This window comes from Hyaena hyaena, unplaced genomic scaffold (assembly GCF_003009895.1).
Source record: "Hyaena hyaena isolate Hyena2069 unplaced genomic scaffold, ASM300989v1 scaffold_320, whole genome shotgun sequence".
NCBI classification, from domain to species: Eukaryota; Metazoa; Chordata; class Mammalia; order Carnivora; family Hyaenidae; genus Hyaena; species Hyaena hyaena.
Genome location: NW_024080952.1, coordinates 417,401 through 438,844, shown reverse-complemented (window position 1 = coordinate 438,844; position 21,444 = coordinate 417,401).

The following is a 21,444-nucleotide window of genomic DNA, read 5'->3' as shown; positions in this document are numbered from 1 at the left end:
CTGGCAGGGCTCTGGTGGGAAGGGCAAATCCCCAGGAGCAGAGAGCAAGGTCTGAGGGTTCCTTGGGCCACATGGGGGAGCGGTGGTTCCTCTGCTGGGAGGACATTTGGTAGAGGCAGCATGATCTCTCCATAGGCAAAGGTTCCAGTGAGACCCAGGGAACGACCACATTCACTGGTGTTGGAGTGAGAATGTTAAGGGTGAAGCCTGGTGGCAGATGTGTATTGTGATTTGCCATAATCCCTCAAACACTGCTGCTACACGATCATGCGAAGTTTTTCTGGGGTAGACTGGTGTCCAGCTGAAGTCTATGAGCATCAGCACTGACTTGGTCTCACAAACCTTCTTTGGGGCAGGCTGGCACCCAGCCATTGCTCGGCAAGACCCTCCCCTAGAGGGTCAGAATGGGTCAAAGCCACCGTGTCTCAGACGTGAGGGCTTGGGAACCACAGCCCCATCTGAGATAAAACTCAGAAGGGAGGTTCTGCCTGGAAGACAGATGGCTCGGTCAGGGACAATGTAAAAGCAGGAAGTGAATGGAATCTGAAGACAAAGGAGGGGTACTCATTTGCCGGCCGGGGAGAGCACACATTTCTGATACTAGAGACTGGGTACCTGGGAGATGCCCTTGTCACCCCTCCCATGCATGTGAATACAAGCCTACATGTACCACAAAAATCCACCCCAGTAAGCTAAGCAGCGCCATCTAGTGGAGAATGAAGCCATTAGAGTAAGCCCTGCCCAAGTGAGCCAACAGCACTCTTGAGGAACACTGCCTCTGTCTGCTTAGTTTATAGACTATAAGGTACTTCATAGTTTGACTTCTAGGGGAAGATGCATGTAATTTCAATCGTATTTGATTCTGTTCACTGGTCCATCTATTCACCTTTTTCCTTTCCTTATTCTTGAATAAAAAAGTGAAAAAAATTATTTTTATTTTCCATTTTCACTAAAAGATTTTCTTTAATTTTTCTACTATATTTTTTTGCTTTTTTTAAATAAATTTTTAAATTCTATTTTACTTCCATAATGTAATTTAATTCTATTTTATTGTATCTAATTTTTCAAATTTTCAAATGTTTTCCTTTTTTTCTTTTATTTTCTCTAATCAAGCTTTTCTCAACAACCAGACCAAAACATACCTAAGATTTAGCATTCTTTATTTTAAGTGTTTAATTTTAATTGTTTTACTCTATTAATTACTTTTCTTCCTTCAAAATAATGAAACAAAGGAATTCACCCCAAAAGAAAGAAGAGAAAGAAGTGATGGCCAGGAACTTAATCAACACAGATACAAGCAAGATGTATGAACTAGAATTTAGAATCATGATAATAAGAATAGTAGCTGGGATTGAAAATAGATTAAAAAAGAAAAGCTAGTCAGGATGAAATAAATAATGCAGTAACTGAAATGCAATCTCGAATGGATGCCACAGCAGTGAGGATGGATGAAGCAGAGCAGTGAATGAGCAATATGGAGGACAAACTTCTGGAGAATAATGAAGCAGAAAACATAGGGAGACCAAGGCAAAAGAGAACAACATAAGAATTAGAGAACTCAGTGACTCATTATAAAGGAATAACATCAGAATCATAGGGGTCCCAGAAGATGAAGTGAAAGAAAAAGGGATAGAAGTTTTACGTGAGCATTTCAGAGCAGAAAACTTTCCTAACCTGGGGAAGGTCACAGACATCAAAATCCAGGAAGCACGGAGGATTCTCATTAGATTCAATAAAAAGTAACCATCAGTGCTCGCTTCGGCAGCACATATACTAAAAGTAACCATCAACAAGGCATATCATAGTCAAATTCACAAAATTCTCAGACAAGGAAAGAATCATGAAAGCAGGAAGGGCAAAAAAAAAAAAGTCCTTAACCTACAAGGGAAGGCAGATCAGGTTTCTATCCACAGAAACTTGGTGGGCCAGAAAAGCATGGCAGGATATATTCAACGTGCTGAATTGGAAAAAAAAAAAAAAAATGCAGCCAAGAATTCTTTATCCAGCAAGGCTGTCATTTCAAATAGAAGAAGAGATTTAAAAAAAAAAAAAAGTTTCCCAGACAAACAAAAATTAAAGGAGTTGGTGACCATCAAACCAGTACTGCAAGAAATTTAAGGGAAACTCTCTGAGGAAAGAGAAAATAAAACAAAACACAAAAGACCAAAATCAACAAAAACTAGAAAGGACCATAAAACATCACCAGAATCTACAACTCTATAGGCAACATTAGGGCAATAAATCCATTACTTTCAATACTCACTATAAATGTCAATGGACTAAACACTCCAATCAAAAGACATAGGATAACAGAATGGATAATAAAACAAGATGCCTCTATATACTGTTTACAAGAGACCCATTTTAGACCTAAAGTCACTTTCGGATTTGAAAATAAAGGGATGGAGAACCATCTATCATGCTAGTAGTGGCCAAAAGAGAGCCAGAGTACCGATACTCATATCAAACAATCTAGATTTTAAAATAAAGACTGTAACAAGAGCTGAAGAAGGACATTGTGTCATAATTAAGGGTCTATTCACCAGAAGATCTAACAATTGTAAACATTTATGCTCCAAAAGTGAAAGCACCCAAATATATAAATCAATTAATTACAAACATGAAGAAACTCATTGATAATAGTACCATAATAGTAGGGGACTTCAGCATCCCACTTACATCATTGGATAGATCATTTAACCAGGAAATCAACAAAGAAACAATGTCTTTTAATGACACACTGGACCGGAAGGACTTACAGATATATACAGAACATTTCATCCTAAAGCAGTAGAATACACATTCTTCTCCAGTACATATGAAACATTCTCCAGAATAGATCATATACTGAGACACAAATCACCCCTCAAGTACAGAAATATTGAGATCATACAGTGCATATTTTTAGACCACAATGCTATGAAACAAAATCAACCACAAGAAAAAATATGGAAAGGTAACAAATACTTGGAAACTAAAGAATATCGTACTAAAGAATGAAAAGACTAACAAAGAAATTAAAAAATGAAATTAAAAAGTACACAGAAGCCAATGAAAATGATGACACCACAGCCCAAAATGTCTGTGACGCAGCAAAGGTGGTCATAGGAGGGAAGTATATAGCAATCTGGGCCTTCCTAAAGAAGGAAGAAAGGTCTCAAATACAGTACCTAACCTTAAGCCTTAAAGAGCTAGAAAAAGAACAGCGGAATAAACCCAAACCAACAGGAGACAGGAAATAAAGATTAGAGCAGAAACCAATGCTATCAAAAACAAACAAAAAATAAATATATAAACAAATCAAATCAAACCAACCAACAAACAGAAAACCCCACAGTAGACTAGACCAAAGAAATCAGGAGCTGGTTCTTTGAAGAATTAACAAAACTGATAAAATCCTAGCCAGTTTGAGAGAAAAGGAAAGGACCCAAATAAATAAAATCAAGAATGAAAGAAGAGAAATCACAACCAGCACAGCAGAAATACAAACAATAATAAGAGATTATTATGAGCAATTAAACACCAATCAAATGGACAATCTGGAAGGAATAAACAAAAAAAAAAAAATCTAAACTACCAAAAAAAAAAAAAAAGGAATGGAAAATTTAAAAAAAACCATAACCAGTAAAAAAAAAAAAAAAAAAAAGGAATTGATAATCAAAAATCTCGCAAAAAACAGGAGTCCAGGGCCAGATGGCTTTCCAGAGGAATTCTACCAAACATTTAAAGAAGAGTTAACATCCATTCTTTTCAAGCTGTTCCAAAAAACAGAAATGGAAGGAAAACTTCCAAGCTCATTCTATGAAGCCAGCATTACCTTGATTCCAAAACCAGATGAAGACCACACTAAAAAGGAGAACTGCAGACCATTTCCCTGATGAACATGGATGCAAAAATCCTCAACAAGATACTAGCCAACTGGATCCAACAATACACTAAGAGAATTATTCACCAAGTGGGAATTTTACTTGGGATGCAGGGCTGGTACAGTATCTGCAAAACAATCAATGTAATACATCACATCAAAAAAGGAAAGGACAAGAAACATATGATCCTCTCAATAGATGCAGAGAAAACATTTGACAAAATACTGCATACTTTCTTGATTAAAACCCTCAAGAAAGTAGGGATAGGAGAATCATACCTCAAGAATATTAAAGCCGTATATGAAAGACCCACTGCTAATATCATCCTCAATGGAGAAAAATTGAGAGCTTTCTCTCTAAGGTCAGGAAACATAACAGGGATGCCCACTCTCACCACTGTTATTCAATATAGTATTGGAAGGCTTACCCTCAGCTGTCAGACAACACAAAGGAATAAAAGTCATCCAAATCAGTAAGAAGGATGTCAAACTTTCACTCTTCACAAATGACATGATACTTTATACGGAAAACCCAAAAGATTCCACCAAAAAGCTGCTAGAACCGATTCACGAATTCAGTGAAGTTGCAGGATATAAAATTAATGCACAGAAATTGGTTGAATTCCTATACACCAATAACAAAGCAACAAAAAGAGAAACCAAGGAATTGATCCCATTTATAATTGCACCAAAACCCATAAAATACCTAGGAATAAACATAACCAAAGACGTGAAAAATCTATACACTGAAAACTATAGAAAGCTTATGAAAGAAACTGAATAAGATACAAAAAATTGGAAAAATATTCCATGCTCCTGGATTGGAAGACAAATATTGTTAAAATGCAATACTACCCAGAGCAATCTACATATGCAATGCAATCCCTATCAAAATAACACCAGCATTCTTCACAGAGCTAGAACAATCCTAACATTTGTATGGAACCAGAAAGGACTCCAAAAAGCCAAAGCAATTTTGAAGAAGAAAACCAAAACAAGAGGCATCACAGTCCTGGACTTCAAGATGTATTACAAAGCTGTAATCATCAAGACAGTATGGTACTGGCACAAAAACGACATTCACACCAATGGAACAGAACAGAAAACCCAGAAATGGTTCCACACACGTATGGCCAACTTATCTTTGACAAAGCAAGGAAAAAAGTCCAATGGAATAAAAACAGTCTCTTCAGGAAGTGGTGCTGGGAAAACTGGACAGCAACATGCATAAAATTGAGCCTGGACCACTTTCTTACACTTTACACAAAAATAAACTCAAAATGGTTGAAAGACCGATATGTAAGACAGGAAGCCATCAAAATCCTGGAGGAGAAATCAGGCAAAAACCTCTTTGACTTTGGCCACAGTAACTTCTTACTCAACACATCTCTGGAGGTAAGGGAGACAAAAGCAAAGATGAACTATTAGGACCTCATGAAAATAAAAAGCTGCTGCACAATGAAGGAAACAATCAGCAAAACTAAAATACAACCCATGTAATGAGAGAAGATATTTGCAAATGACATATCAGATAAAGGGTTAGTATCCAAAATCTTTAAGAAAGATATCAAACTCAACACTCAAAAAACAAATAATACAGTGAAGAAATGGGCAAAAGACACGAACAGATACTTCTCAAAAAATGACATCCAGATGGCTAACAGAGACACATGAAAAAATGCTCAACATCACTCATCATCAGGGAAATAAAAAATCAAAACCACAAAGAAGATGTGGTTTATATATATAATGGAATACTACTTGGCAATTAGAAGGAATAAAATCATGCCATTTGCAACAACGTGGATAGAACTGGAAAGTATTATGCTGTGTGAAATAAGTCTGTCAGAGAAAGACAGATATCATAGGTTTTCACTCATATGTGGATCTTGAGAAACTTAAGAGAATACCATGGAGGAAGTGTAAAGGAAAAAATTAGTTACAAAAAGAGAGGGAGGAAGGCAAACCACAAGAGATTCTTAACTAAAGAGAACAAGCTGAGGGTGGATGGGGAGTAGGGGACAGGGAAAATGGATGATGGGCATTGAGGAGGGCACTTGTTGGGATGAGGACTGGGTGTTGTATGGAAGCCAATTTGACAATAAATTATATTAAAAAAATAAAAAATGAAAGAGAATAAAGAAAACACAATGAGATATGACCTCACATGTGTCAGAATGGCAAACATTAACAAATCAGGCAATAACAGATGTTGGTGAGGATGCAGAGAAAGAGGATCTCTTTTGCACTGCTGGTTGGAATGGAAATGGGTGCAGTCACTCTGGAAAACAGTATGGAGCTTCCTCAAAAAATTAAAAATAGAACTACCCTATAACCTAGTAATTGCACTACTAGATATTTATCCAAGGGATACAAGTGTACTATTTTGAAGGGGCACATGCACCCCAATGTTTATAGCAGTACTATTGACAATAGCCAAAGTAGGGAAAGAGACCAGATGTCCTTCGATGGATGAATGGATAAAGAAGATGTGGTGTATATATATACAATGGAGTATTACTTGGCAATCAAAAAGAATGACATCTTGCCATTTGCAACCACGTGGATGGAACTAGAGGGTATTATGGTAAGCGAAGTTAATCAGTTGGAGAAAGACAAATATCATATGACTTCACTCATGAGGAGTTTAAGATACAAATGAACATAAGAGGTGGGAAGCAAAAATTATATAAAAACAGAGACGGGAATAAAACATAAAAGACTCTAAAGTATAGAGAACAAACAGGGTTGCTGGAGCGATTGTGGGAGGGGGGATGTGCTAAATGGGTGAGGGGCATTAAGGAATCTACTCCTGAAATCACCGTTGCACTACATGCTAATGTGAATGTAGATTTAAAAATTAATTAATTAATTAAAAAGAAGAAAATGACTGCCACTAAATTCTGTTAGTTACAGTATCACTGCTAGTTTGAGAAGAAATCTGTTGTTTTTGCAATAGTATTCAGGGAGATAGCTTATTTGTTGTTTATTTTTGTTTCTGAAATTACAGAGAATTCAAAAGAATTATCTATAACTATCCAATTATTGTATGTAGGACATATTTTTTTTTAAATGTGTCCACACTTTTTGGAGATTTGTTTAATTCTAGGAAAGGCGGGGAGTGAGGCAGGAAGGAAGGGAAAGACTGGGTAGAGTGTTCTAAGCTGGCCTCAGACTCCCACCAACACAGCTGAGTCACTCATTCGCTCATAAGCCATGCCACATGGCTATGCCTAAGAGCACTGCATCGAGAAGATGAGTAGCAGCACTTTATCTACTGGCTGGTCTCACTCTCCCATCACCTATTGGCCAAAGTTCTCCCCATGGGCTATTGTCTTCCTATACCTTTGGGTTATGGGTTATTATCTTCCCTGAACCTTTGGGCAGCTATTGGGAAAGCCAAAGCTCTGCGGGCACAGAGCCGGGGCTGGAACTGCTATAGCTTCTACCATAGGGATAACAATGATTTTCACACAGTAATCTGTGTGAGGAGGAGAGGTCATAAAAACTTCAGAACCATAAGAACAGGAGCTTCCACTGGGGCCGTTCACACAGGAAGCTAAGCAAGCAACTGATGCCCACAGTGAGTGCATGTAGGCTGAGCAGGTGCAAGGAGGCATATAACCTGGATCTCAAATCACCCTCAGAGATCCATACCAAGTCAGCATGGTTCTTTCCCACAGATAGAAGTCTCCGGTCAAGGATTCTTCTTGAGGTATCTTTGTGCAACACAATTTCATGATAATGTGACAGCAAAAGCCAACTGCACTACTGGATAGATCATTTAAGCCACAGATATAAAGAATTACAGGAAGATTTCAATAGCCTTCTTAACTCTCAGGCTTTTTAACCCTCATAACTCTTTCCACACATCTGGTAATCCCAAGTCAAGCACATCTGTGGTGGCTGAGAGGCATGGTTGCTTGAAAGCAGGGCAAATGATGTCAGTTACTATCTTATTTTTTCAATGTTTATTTATTTAATTTAAGAGAGAGAGCACAAACATGCATGTGCAAGTTGGGGAAGGGCAGGGGGGAAAAAGAGGGAGAGAAAGAATCCCAAGAAGTTTCCATGATGTCAGCACAGAGCCTGCTACAGGGCTCCATCTCACAAACCATGGGATGATGACCTGAACCAAAATCAAGAGGTAGATGCTTATCCAACTGAGCCATCCAGGCAACCCTGGGTTTGTTTGTTTGTTTTTTTTTTTTAATTTTTTATTTCAATTCCAATATAGTTGACAAACAGTGTTATATTAGTTTCAGGTGTACAATATAGTGATTCAACAATTCTGGACATCACTCGGTGCTCATCATGACAAGTACACTCCTTAATCCTGATCACCTATTTCACCTACCCCTCCACCCACCTCTACTCTGAATTACTATTTTACTTTTTAAGAAATATTACAGACATTGACATTTAAAGCAACAGGTAACATTCTGCATAAAATATGCTCCACCAGCTGGTGCCACTAGTTGGTCCTTTTCTCTTACAATTTTTTTGCTTCAAAGCCTCCCTGGGGTTTGGCTGGGCAAATACCTTCTTGAGCTGTATTTCTGATCACTTTTCCAGTTCCTCTCTCCTCCCCCCAAATAGGTACCAATCCCTGTCTTCTTCTGATAAAACACACTGTTCTTAACCCGAGATTGAAGTGAACAGATCACTGACTTAGAGATGTGTATCTGTATAGGCATGTCTCCCTGAAAACTCTAGCTTCCTGCTTAAATTAGACCTCTGCACAGTTAGGAGCTTAATATCTATTTTTAAATAATTGCAAAGAAGCTGCTTCGGTGGCAATGGCAGCAATGAAAACAGCACTGAAATAGTTTCTTCATGGGTTTCATTTTGAAAAGCTCCCTGAGGTCAGGAACCATTTCTTCCTTAGCTTTGCATCCTGACTCAGTTGCTAAGCCAAAATCTGCCACATTGGAACTGCTTAGTAAATACCTCTTAAATAAACAAATGGCACAGAGAAGATGGAGAAGATTGGCCCTGAAAAGCCCAGATTTAGAATGCTGAGAAGAAAAATCATGATATTTTAATTACAATGTTACATGGCATATTACACAGAATACAGCTATGTGAATAAGCAGGATGGAAACTATTTTACTCCATGCTAACAAGGCAATTTTGTTAGAAAAGCATATAATCATACACACATGCATGCACACATATAAAAGTAATATAAAAGACAATATTGAAAGAAAATGCAACAAAGAATAGACCCCTGTGGCCGGTTGGGTTATAGATCATGGTTGCCGTGTTGTTTCCATTTTTCAGATTTTTCTGAAATGAACATGTATTACAATTTATAATTTGAAAAATGATAATATAAAAAGTCTTATCCAAAATTCAGTAGAGGAAAGAGGAAATTAGAACAAGACACAATCATTTTATAAGTTACCAAAATATAAGAATTATACTTATCAGAGTATTACTAATACTACTACTAAACTTTATAAAATAATATACTGTACATCAGGGTGAGGCGAAGTAAATTCAGAAGAATTCAGAAGAATGTGCTTCTGCTATATGATTTTCCAGCATCCCAAGACCTGTACCACAGATTGATGGGGATGGAAGAGACTCCTCAAAGAATCACAGAATGAGGATTTGGGGCAATTGTGTGCCCAGCCACTGCCCATGCTACATACCCTGGTAGAAAGTAATTCAGTCTCCCTAAACAGAGCCCTACTGTTCAGGGATAGGAAGCCATGCCATGTTCCTTGTTTCAAATTCTTGCTTTCTCAAACTATTTGAAATTTCCTTTTTTTTTTTCCCCCAAATCTTAAACAGTACAGAATAGAACAAGAGAATCAGAAGGGCTGTAGAACAAACAAACAAGATGTATGATTTTAGGTAAGTGGTTCCAATAGGAAGTCATTTTGCTGACCCAGGGACATGTGGCAATGTCTGGAGACAATCTGGGTTATTAGAACAGGGAAACAGGACACCTGTGGGCACCTCACAGATAGAGCTCATCATCCATCTCAAAACATAAAGTACAGCCCACACAGTAGAATTATTAGACTCCAAATGTCAACAGTATTGACGGTTATTGAACATTATAGAAACATTGCTTGAGAATAGAAAAGAATGGGTTCAAAATGAGAGTTAATGGCCCTTACCACTGTCAGGAAGGTGGAGCACTGGGAAACTACCTGGAAAGGCCTACTTTAGGCTGGAAATAACACAGACACCAGAAAACCACTGCTATTACAACTATCGGTTTCACAGCCAACGCCTTGCTTCCTAGAGTCACATTGCCAAGAAGGCAAATGGCATGCCCTTGGCCCCAGCCTGAAACCAAAATCTCAGGATTACTCACTGGAGCATGTCAAGAGAGAACTCAAGGCTTCTCACCAGGGTCATGCATGCAGACAGAGTATAAGCCAAAGTACACCTACATTTTATTTCTGCTTTCTGAATCTTCCTCTGGAGCATCCAGTTGGCAAAGTCTAAATCAAGGCATGCTGGAAAAACAAGGCTTTGCTTTCACAGCCTGCACTGTAAAATGAAGGTGGCAGGGATGTTAGCTCTCCTTCCCCAGTTCAGATCCACTTCAAACAGAGAAGCCTATATTAAATAAAGGAGCTGTGATTGGCTTCTCTTTTTCCTCTGCCCACCCTCCACAGCTTCCTCTCCAGATAGGTCTCTGAGGCATGAAGAATTTAACCCAGAAAGATATTGGGGTTTAATGGCTGAGCCTGGGACATTCTCCCATGAGGAGCTTCTAACTGTAGCTCCCATGATACGAGCAGTGTTTCTTATATGGCTGCTTTCAGCTTTCCTCCTATTGCTGGATTTACTGCTATTTATTCCTCTCTTGGGTCATTTAGCTCATCCTGGGAGTTCTCTTGGGTGGAAACACTTTCACAATGCTTCTGTGAAACTATTTACCATTTAAAAAAAAAAAAAATTCTTTCCCCTACCGTCACAGGCCTAAGCAAGAAGGGACACCTGTCCACATCCCTTAGTGTTTCTCTTATACCACATCTTACTTGGGTTTAAGTAGAAAGACACACAGCCCTTCCCTCCCCCATGAGGGAACAGTGTGAAAACAGGGTGCACCACACAAACATTTTTCTGTGCCCTTCCCTCTAATTTTAATCACCTATATAAACCAGGTGGATATTCTCAAAACTTGGCAGAATCAGGTTTGCAATTGTTCTAAACTTATATCCAGGATTTAATGTATAGTGGCCTGACCAAATGATGATGCAGAAAAGTCAATATTAACAGAAAGAAGAATTTATTACTTATATTTCCTAAGACAAGGAGACACATCATGCCACACAGAACCATAGTGGAAACATCAGGATGGTTAGAAGGCTAAAGACAGGGGTGAGGGGTAAGTCTAAATCCCAGATCTCATTGGGGTTTCCTTAAGAGAGGGAAGACAAGGCAGAGCAAGCAGTTTAGAACTGGCTAGTTTGAATAATTCAGACACATAGTTGCGGCACAGGGGCTGTCCCTTCTTGTCTGGTTCCTGGCCCTGGGATGATTTAGGGCAGGGAAATATTGGATTGTGTGTTAAGAGCTAGATAAAGGAGGTGGCTGGAGCTATAGATTTGGGACTAGTTGGCTTGCATAGAAGAGATGTGTTCCTGGATGAGATTTTGCTATCTCTAAGAATTGGCCAGCTCTGGAAGGGACATCTCTTCCAAGGTCTGTAAGGCCCCCAGATGACAGAGCATCAAAAATATAGAAAATAAGTAAAATGAAAGCAAAAAAACTTAATTTAATTTTTAAAATTTTAAATTAAGAGGCCTTATGATGAATTACTTTCAAATAAACAAATCTATAAAAACACAGAATGACCATTTCTTAGCATATCCTGCTTTAATGGTTTAACTTCCCACTTTATGATATGAGGATACTTAGTATCTATGGTCTTTTTTTAAAAAAAAGCATGTTTATTTATTTCTTTGGGCTGTTAGAGTATGAGCAGGGGAAGGGCAGAGAGTGAGAGGAAGAGAAAGAATCCCAAGGCCACTCCACACTGTCAGCAAAGAGCCAGACAGAGGGCTCAATCCTATGAATTACAAGATCATCAAAAGTCAGAAATCAAAACTCAGAGGCTCAATTGACTGAGCCACCCAGATACCCCTTTATTGTATTTTTAATATAAGTATGCCACATTGCAATAATGGGGGCATATCGATACTAAAAAGTATTGTTGTGTTAGTTTTCTACTATACCAGAACAAATTACCACAAATATAGTATCATAACACACAAAAAATGTATTATCCTGGACAGCTCTGTAGGTTAGGAATCCCACATTGGTTCCAATGGGTTAAAATCAAGATTTTAGTTGACAGGACTGCAATCATTTCTGGAAGCTGGTGGTACATCCCCAATGTGGGGAACATCTCTTCATGGTGAACACTGTTAAGGTGCCTTGCCTTCTGGCCAGTGATGGATAATCAGACAGGTTTCCTCAAGTATCTGAATTTTGAGCACAGTACTTCAAGATTGGAATCCATTGGAGCTACTTCATCACATCTGAGGGGACCTGCAATGACTGACCACTTGCCCATACCTCCTAGATCCATGGTATTGACTTTTGCCCTTTCTGATGCCTGGATATTTATCTTTTCTCTTGACTCTTTGAGTTACACCTTATCTTTCCAGGAAGTTTTCTCTGCTTTTAACCCAAGTTGGCCAGAGTCCATTTCTGTTGCTTTCTACCAGATAAAAATGGTATGTAGTGTTAATGTTAAACAGAAGAAAAGGGGAAAGGCTTTTGAATAGTAATTCTGCACTGTCGATTTCACAGTCAAGTTGTGTTTCTGTGTTTCCGTGACATATTGGATGCTAAGAATCACAGATCGATAGTATCTTCATAAAGTATAATACTTCATTTTGTCTCACTCCGGGAAGAATTCATTGTGTTTGGGAGAAGTCAATGAAAGAAAGATAACTAATAAAAATTCACTGTTTCCTTAGAGTGATTTAGGTATTTGCTGAATTTAAAATTTTTATGCCAATACTCCATGGGTCACTGATTTAGACAAATTAAAGGCATAAATCATATGAAAGCTGTAATTGCCAGAGTGGCTTGGTTTTCACTTTATATTTATAAAATCTATTTATTTTGCTCTATTTTATTGTCTCTGCTTTACCTGATTTTGTTGTTATGCTAAAACAGTTTCTTCCTTGAGATATCCACTTATCTAGGTCCTGTGTTACAAACTGTGCAGAATCAGTTGGGGCATGCTTGGCTTTACCTGTTTACCAAATAGCATTAACATCTTTTAAAAGGAGACAATATTTCTGCAGTCACATTCATAATGTTATCAATCCATGGAAAAGTCCTCTGGGAGATATCTGTGTTAATAAGTACCTGGGCATCACATTATAATGCAGAATTATTCTTTTAATAAATCTGTTCCTTACTTAATAATTAATTATATGGGGCGCCTGGGTGGCTCAGTCAGTTAAGTGACTGACTTCGGCTCAGGTCATGATCTCATAGTTTGGGGGTTCGAAGTCCACTTCAGGTCTGTGCTGAATGCTTGCTCAGAGCCTGGAGCCTGCTTCAGATTCTGTGTCTCCTTCTCTCTCTGCCCTTAGCTGCTCATGCTCTGTCTCACTCTATCTCTCAAAAATAAATAAATGTAAAAATAAAAAATAATTTAAAAATACTTATAAATAATAGCTACTTTATTAATTTATTGGGCATTTATTTTATGTTAGGTAAAGACAAATTAAATTTAGTTTTCATAGTGACCATATAATTTAGGAATTCATCATGCTCAATTAATAGATAAGCAACCTAGAACTTGGGGACTATAAGCAACATGCTTTAGCATCACCCAGAGGCAGAGCTGGGATTTGAAATGAGACCTGGATGACTTAAAACTCACTGTTTCCAAAGGTTCCAACATTTGGCTTTCCATTCACCTCCTAAATGATTCAAAATGTGCTTATCTTTTTTATCCATTCATTACTTGATGGACATGTAGGTTCTTTCCATAATTTGATTATTGTTGAAAGTGCTTCTATAAACACTGGGGTGGTTTATATACACGATGGAATACTATTTGGCACTGAAAAATAACGAAATCATGCCATTTGCAGCAATATGGATGGAACTAGAAGGTATTATGCTGAGTGAAATAAGTTAGTCAGAGAAGGACACATATCATATGTTTTCACTCATATGTGGATCTTGAGAAACTTAACAGAAGTCCAAGGGGGAAGGGAAGGGGAAAAAATAGTTACAAATAGGGAGGGAGGAAAACCACAGGAAACTTTCAAATACAGAGAGCAAACTGAGGGTGTATGGGAGGTTGGGTGAGAGGGGGAAAATGGGTGATGGGCATTGGAGAGGGCACTTGTTGGTGTGAGCCCTGGGTGTTGTATGGAAGTCAATTTGACAATAAATTATATTTTAAAATGTGCCTATCTTTATTTTTACACTTTCAACAAAATGGAAGCCGAAATCTTTGCATGAGTTATCATAGAAAACTCAGAAATTTCACTTAGGTGTTAACTTCCTTGAAACCCTGGGCCATCTAAGCAACGTCAGAGTGGTTGTTTGGGTATTTACTTGAGGCACTCTGGAATCTTTGTTAAGTCAGTAAATAAAGGGAGAGTTTGAATAACCCCTTTGCAAACAAGTCTCATGAAGGTGTGCTTTCCAAGCATCCATGTAGTTGAACCATGGGTCCACTCACAGTCTCCTACAAGGCAGCAGGTGGAAGATTACAATAAATAGGACTGATCCTTTCCTTGGCTGAATCATATTACCCATCTTATGGAAGCAAAGCTAACAAAGTTGAAGTGGCAGAACTTGACAGCTGACAAAAATCTCAATACAGTCCATTCTTCCATTTTCTATATTAGGAAACTAATTCATAAACGATGGTATACATTCTTCTTAGCATTTTATGATATCTGTTTTTCTACTTGTTATCTGCACATTTGTGAATTTATATATTGACACAATGTAGTATAGTGATAAAATATAGGCTCTGAAACAAACAAAAATTTGCTAGAAACATGTCATCTGTTCCTCAATTTCTTCATCTGTATAAAGGAAATCATAGTTTCTACTTGATTTCACAATTTTTTTGAGGATTAAATGGGGTAATACTTGAAAAGCACTTATAAAAGTTCCTATATTATTTTAAACGCTTGATAAATGTTAGCTATTATTTTGTATATTCATTCAGGTGTGTGTCTCAAATTGTTAAGGGAATATTTGATACTGAAATGAAGGCCCTCAAAAATGACTTCCAAAAAGAATTAGTATATGCATATGGCTATAATGGCCCTGCCACTGGGCTAAATATATCACTTAGCATATGCCAACTTTTACTATTATGCAAAACAACCTTAAAATCTCATTGGCTTGCAAAGTTTTATTTCTGGATTGAGTTTCACAAGTTTCTCAACTGAAGCTAGGCTGCATGTCATCACGTGCATGCTTCATCTTTAAAAGGAGCAGTCTTTCATCCCATGTATTGGCGGGCCTCACGACAGAAGGAAAAAGGAAGCATTGACTAACCACAAACGACTTAAATTTTCTACTCAAAAGTGATATATATCACTTTTACTTGCCAAAGCAAGTACCAGGGCTAGCCTAACTTCAAAAGATCAAGGATATCTTCCTTGATAATCCTATAGGGAAAAGAAGGAAACAATTCAAAGCATACTATTGCTACCATACCAAAAATAACTAGTATTTATGGAGCAACTCCTATATGCCAGCATTGCTCTACATACCATGAGACACATTATAGATATGTAATATCTATATGTAATATATATCTATAATATCTGGGTATATTATATCTTCACATAAACACTGTAAAATATTTCTTTTTTTCTTTCTCTATAAATGAAGAAACTTATACACAGAAAATTCTGATATATTCAGCCACAATTTTTGCATTCAGCTCAGTGATAAGCTTTGCTTTGCACCTTACTGTGGAGGTATAATAATGACCAAGGAAGTCATGACCTTTACCTGCAGGGAACCTGAGATTAGCAGAGGAGATTAGTTAACACATAATTATTTGAATGCAATTGTGATAAGTGTTCAAAGAAGAGGCACAGGATGCTCTGAGAACAAATGCAGAGAGGTTTCAAGGAGAGTTTCTTGGAGAAAATGATTACAGATGAGTAGAAGGTAGCAGGATGAACGTATGGGTGGACTTTAAATACGAAAGGTCCAAGGAGGGAAATGACAGCCCTGATTTCATAGCAGCACAGTTACATGATCAATAGCACTATTTCAGAATTATGGGGAGGACTCAGGTGCTTTTAAGGGAAGGAAAGGAGAAGTCATTTAGCCTAAAAGTTACGAGTATAGGCTCTCAATCCATATTATCCGGATTTAGTCCTGGTTTTCTCACTTACTGTTTGTAAAAGATAAGCAATTTAACCTCTTGTTGTCTAAGATTCATTATAAAATGGGAATAGAAATGATAAGTATTTTCAAATGTTGCCAAACTAATTAATTTTTATAAAGCTCTTAACTTACAGTGCCTAGTACTGAATTATTGTTCAGTAAATTTTAGCTTTTCTTTGTATTATTATTAAAATGCACAGAACAGGAAACACAGCGGCATATCTCTTGATATGCCTGGACACGTGATTCAGGTATCAAGGTGAGCAATAGGACAATGACCAAAATGACAGTAACAATCAAGCCTTTAAGCATGCACTGTGACAGAGTAAGGCACAAGAGAGGTGTGGTCTCCCCATTCATTGTTCCATTGCCCTCCCCCCCCCCCCCCGCCATGGAAGTGTACTGGGCAAGGGGCAGAGGTGCCCAGCAATGCATATGGATGGGGGATTCATCTCATGGCTGAGGAGCCCTGAACAAAGGGCTCCTAATTTCTCATGGGCCCATGGACCAGGAGAGGGAGACGCATGGAAAGAAAGGGGTCTGAAGGGAACAGTACCAAGTCAAAAATAGAGAAAAATGCCTCAGCCATGACCCCTGATAAGGAGGTCTCAGCAGAGATGTCTGGGACAGGAATGCAAACGTGCACCAGAGTATGGCTGATCCTTTTTGCTGAGCCCTTGACTGTAGCCCCCTCCAGAAAACTGCAATGCACTGTTCGTGCACCAAGTCTGGTATGGGGAGGGCAGATACCTCTGATCAGGCCTGCTGGGGAAAGCCTTGGAATTGCCTATGGTTGGGTCTCAAAGATCATAGATAGAATTTTGACCTGGAACCAGATTCCTCGACACTCAGTTAGAGCTATAAGTTTTTTTGTCTTAAATTGTCCCTATGACATTTCCCAGGTGCTGATCATACTGTAATAGAGTAGGAATTGCAGCAGGTCCTCTAGATGGGTCTCTGGTTTCCAGTCTCACTTGTCAGCTTTGTTCTCAATAACCTTCTGCCTCATCTTCATGGTTTTGGAGACTGACTTTCCAATAGGTCGAAGTGATTGCCAACAGCCTAGCACCTTGCTCAGTGCCCTCAAGATGAATTTCCCAAGTGAATCAGCCTCCTCCTGGGTGAGGCTTCAGGCCCATTAGAGGACAAATCCTGCATCTTGTTTCAATAAAAACAATTAAAAGGCCATTGTGACAGAAGTGAGTTTAAATGTAGGCTCAAGATGAGGCTGGAGAACAGAAAGGGACCCGATCAAAGTATAAATGAAGTGACCAAGGTCATACAACTGAATCACTTAGGGAGGCAGAACTCAAAGCCATGTGTGTCTGGTTCCAAAGCCTTGCTGAGTACACTGAGCCAGACATACATCATTATTTATACACGATGATGGTTGAGGAAAGCGTCTTGGTATTTCTGCAAAGCTGTACCTGGAGCAAACAGAGAATGTGGTACTGTTAAACATAGTTCACTGTCATGAATGGAGGATATATTTGCATGATCCTAGATTCAAATTTTAATCTTTTGGTCTTAATAAGAGGGAATGAAGCTCACAGGGCTATGAAGCTGCTGGGAAATGACAGACCAGATGAACAACCTGAATCCAATAGTCTATCAGTGCAGATGCAGCTAATACCCTCTCCAGCAGTTAGCTTTTCCATGCAACATAATGAGGGAAAAAGTAAATCTGAGTCAATGATACATCTGCTCAATAAACTTCCATTTGTTAAATATGAAGCAAAATTCTGACAGCCATAAAACAGGGTGAACAGTTGTGTGTTTGTATTAAAATATCATTGAGATAAGCAATAACCAGCTATCCGAGCAAAGGAACATCTGCGATATTATCACGCTATTTCTGGCTGAGTCATCTCATGCTGGGAGAAAACACAGGGAAATGGAGATATCACTTGTGGTGGTCTTAATTGAGTTAAGAAAGGGCTCTGCTTTTTATCTTCCCAGGGTAGGTCCTAGAAATGCAACAGGTAGCATTTAAAAATAAAATTTTAGCTGATTGTTATAGTTCACTGCAAATCAGTCCTTGCAACCTACTTAAGAAAACTCTGCCATGACAATTCCTGGAATAAAATTTAAGCACTAAAAGTTTTACAATTAACGAATCTAACTTTTTAGTGGTTGGCAGGACTTTTTTATTTGACCTCTACAGAGAAGAACAGTACATAAGAAGCATTCAAAAATGCTGTTTTCCAAGGGCGCCGGGGTGGCTCAGTTGCTTAAGAGTCCAACTCTTGAATTTTTGCTCAGGTCATTATCTCACAGTTTGTGGGGTCAAGCCCTATGCCAGGCTCTGTGCTGACAGCATGGAGCTGCTTGGGATTCCCTCTCTCCTTCTCACTCTACTCTCTCCCACTCTCTTTTTCTCTTGAAATAAATAAACTTTTTAAAAATGCTGTTTATCACGTTTATCATGAGAAACCCTAACTAGTAGGCAAAAACCCCTCTCTAACAGGGACTAATAAGGTGATTAGTAATTTATTAACTAAACTCCTTGAATAAGGATGAGACAAAAAAGACAGTTATTACCCCAAATTACATTCTATAGAAGAGTAATGAAATTAATGGAATCTAGATGTTATATTGTTGGAGGAATCCCTAGAAATAACTTACTGTGAACCTTTCATTATACAGATGCTAAAAATGTACCTGCAGAAATGAGACTGTCTACCAGTTCTCCACAACTAGCAGGTAGGGGTGATAGGTCATAGAAAAACTTTGAGGTCCATCACGTCTAGATTTAAACCTTGGATTTATGGTCTTGAGCAAACTATTTAATCATCCTGAGCTTTAGTTTATTCATCTACAAAAGGGGGAGTCTTCTAGAGTTCTTGCATAGAATAAAACAAGTAACATATTTAAATTGCTAGAACATAATCCTCTACTCCTAGTAGATATGGTAAATGGTTTTTCATATCGGCTTGAGTCCACATAGCCAGTTGACTATAGTAAGCTATATCTGCATATACAGTAAAAAGAGGAAGTCAAAGAAAACTAGATCTTGGAACACTTTGTCAATTTTTCCAGGTGTATCTACCAAGCCCATGAGAAGTATACAGGTCTAAGGATTACCACTACACCTAAGAGTTCCACTATTAATTAATTAATTAATTAATTAATTAAAGCGAGAAATCATGCATGAGCTGGAGGAGGGGAAGCAGGAGAGGGAGAGAGAGAATATTAAGATGCTCCAAGTCCATGGAGGAGCCAGATGCAGGGCTCAATCAGACATGGGGCTCAGTCTCACTACTGACCATGAGATCATAACCTGAGCAGATATCAAGAGTCAGATGCTTAACCGACTGAGCCACTCAGGTACCCGAAGAAGTCGACAATTTAAATCACAACTTATTTAAGACCTTTTCCAACCCAAGTAATGTAAGGAACAAAGCAAATATAGTCTGAGGATTGGTTGAGTGCAAAAGACTAACTAGACTGATCAGATAAGCCTGCCACTTAACTTTCTATGTAGTAGAGAGGAACAGGTATTTTATCATTGTTGCTGACAAGGTAAATTTTGCCAGCTGCTTTTGGTACAGCCAAGCTTTGTATTCAGAAGATCTGATTCACAGGTGTCCTCAGCTTCCCCTGATGCCTACTGAAAGCAAAGAACCCACAGCCTGCAAGTCATTAATTCAGGCAAATTCAGCCTCAGACATGAAGATACATAATGGACTAAATTTTAAAGACAATGATCTCAGTGTACTTCCACTGCATATGTAGATCCCTTTGAAAATTACCTTCAAAGAGCAAAATACAAAATAAACAGCTGGTGACTTGAAGCAGAAATTGACTTTTAAGTAGTACAAACTAGAGTCATCAACTTAAATTTGTGTTCTTTAATAATATAAGCTGTAACTTTGTACAGTACTTTTTATCTACACTTTATTGATCAGACAGCACATTAGAAGTATAAAAAATTAAATAACTCATTAGAAATACTGAAAGCTTAGAAGGGTTGCTATACTTCTAATGCATGGCTCCTATTTAAATATAACTAACTACCTGTGCAAAGATATAATAAGTTTATACCATCCTTCCAAATACTCAGCTCCTTTACCAACAAATGGATTTCAATGGCATCTCTATAAGGCCTGAATAAACTGGTGTTTCGCCTTCATTTTCTATATGTTGTACTATGGCACGAATTACTTCCCAGTGTCAATCATGTTTGTTGGATCACAGTGGAGCTGGCACCCTTTGTGTGGTTGACACACCTCTTTGCCTCCCAGTTGATGGCTTCTTATTACACATGTTATCTAAAATTATTCCAGGCTTGGGGTGCCTGGGTGGCTCTGTCAGTTAAGTGTCTGACTCTTGATTTTGGCTCAGGTCATGATCTCATGGTTCGTGAGTTCAAAGCCTGCTTGGGAGTCTCTCTCTCTCGTTCTCTCTCTGCTTCTCCCCTGCTCACAAGCATGCTCTGTCTCTCTAAAAAATAAATAAATTGACTTAATAATATAAAATTATTTTGGCTTTTGTAGCCTGTGTTTTCTTCCCTTATAAACCCCTGCTTTGAAATGGACACCATCTATGTTCTTGCTTTGCATGAATTCTTATAGGTGTGGACTTCAGTGAACACATGGGCGATGCCTACCAGTCCTTCAAGTTATAAGAGTTCCATACACATCAGAGGTCTCCCACGGAAATATCTCAGGATCATGGGACCTTATCAATGTAGTAAATGAATGTCAAGAGTTGGCTAAAATGAATCTGCTTGTGAAAACCTAAAATCCCTTTAAAGTATTACAGAATTCACACCTTCCAGTATTTGCAACCCCATAGAACACATTTATAGTCAATTGCAGAAAAATTTCAACAGAAATTAACAGAAATGTCACTATCATAGATCACATAAAAACTGACGATTTGATTTTTAAGTGTTACTTTGGATTTTTGTTTCTTTAAATACATTACTTAACATGGTACAAGAATCTATTTGGCATCCTTAATTATGATTTACATTAGTGTTTATATTGATTGGTTTTTGATTGGCTCTGAACTCTTTGTGGAGAAACAAAATATTAATTTCCATGAGAAATTGCCATGGGTTACATTCTGTGGTGTTTAAAATGTGCTCTTTAAAAATACATGCTTTTACAATGACTGGGGCAACAATCATTTTTAACTACATCCAACCTCTAGTTATTGGATTATATTAGTAAAATAATATAAGGTTTACATGTAATTGCCAAATGGGG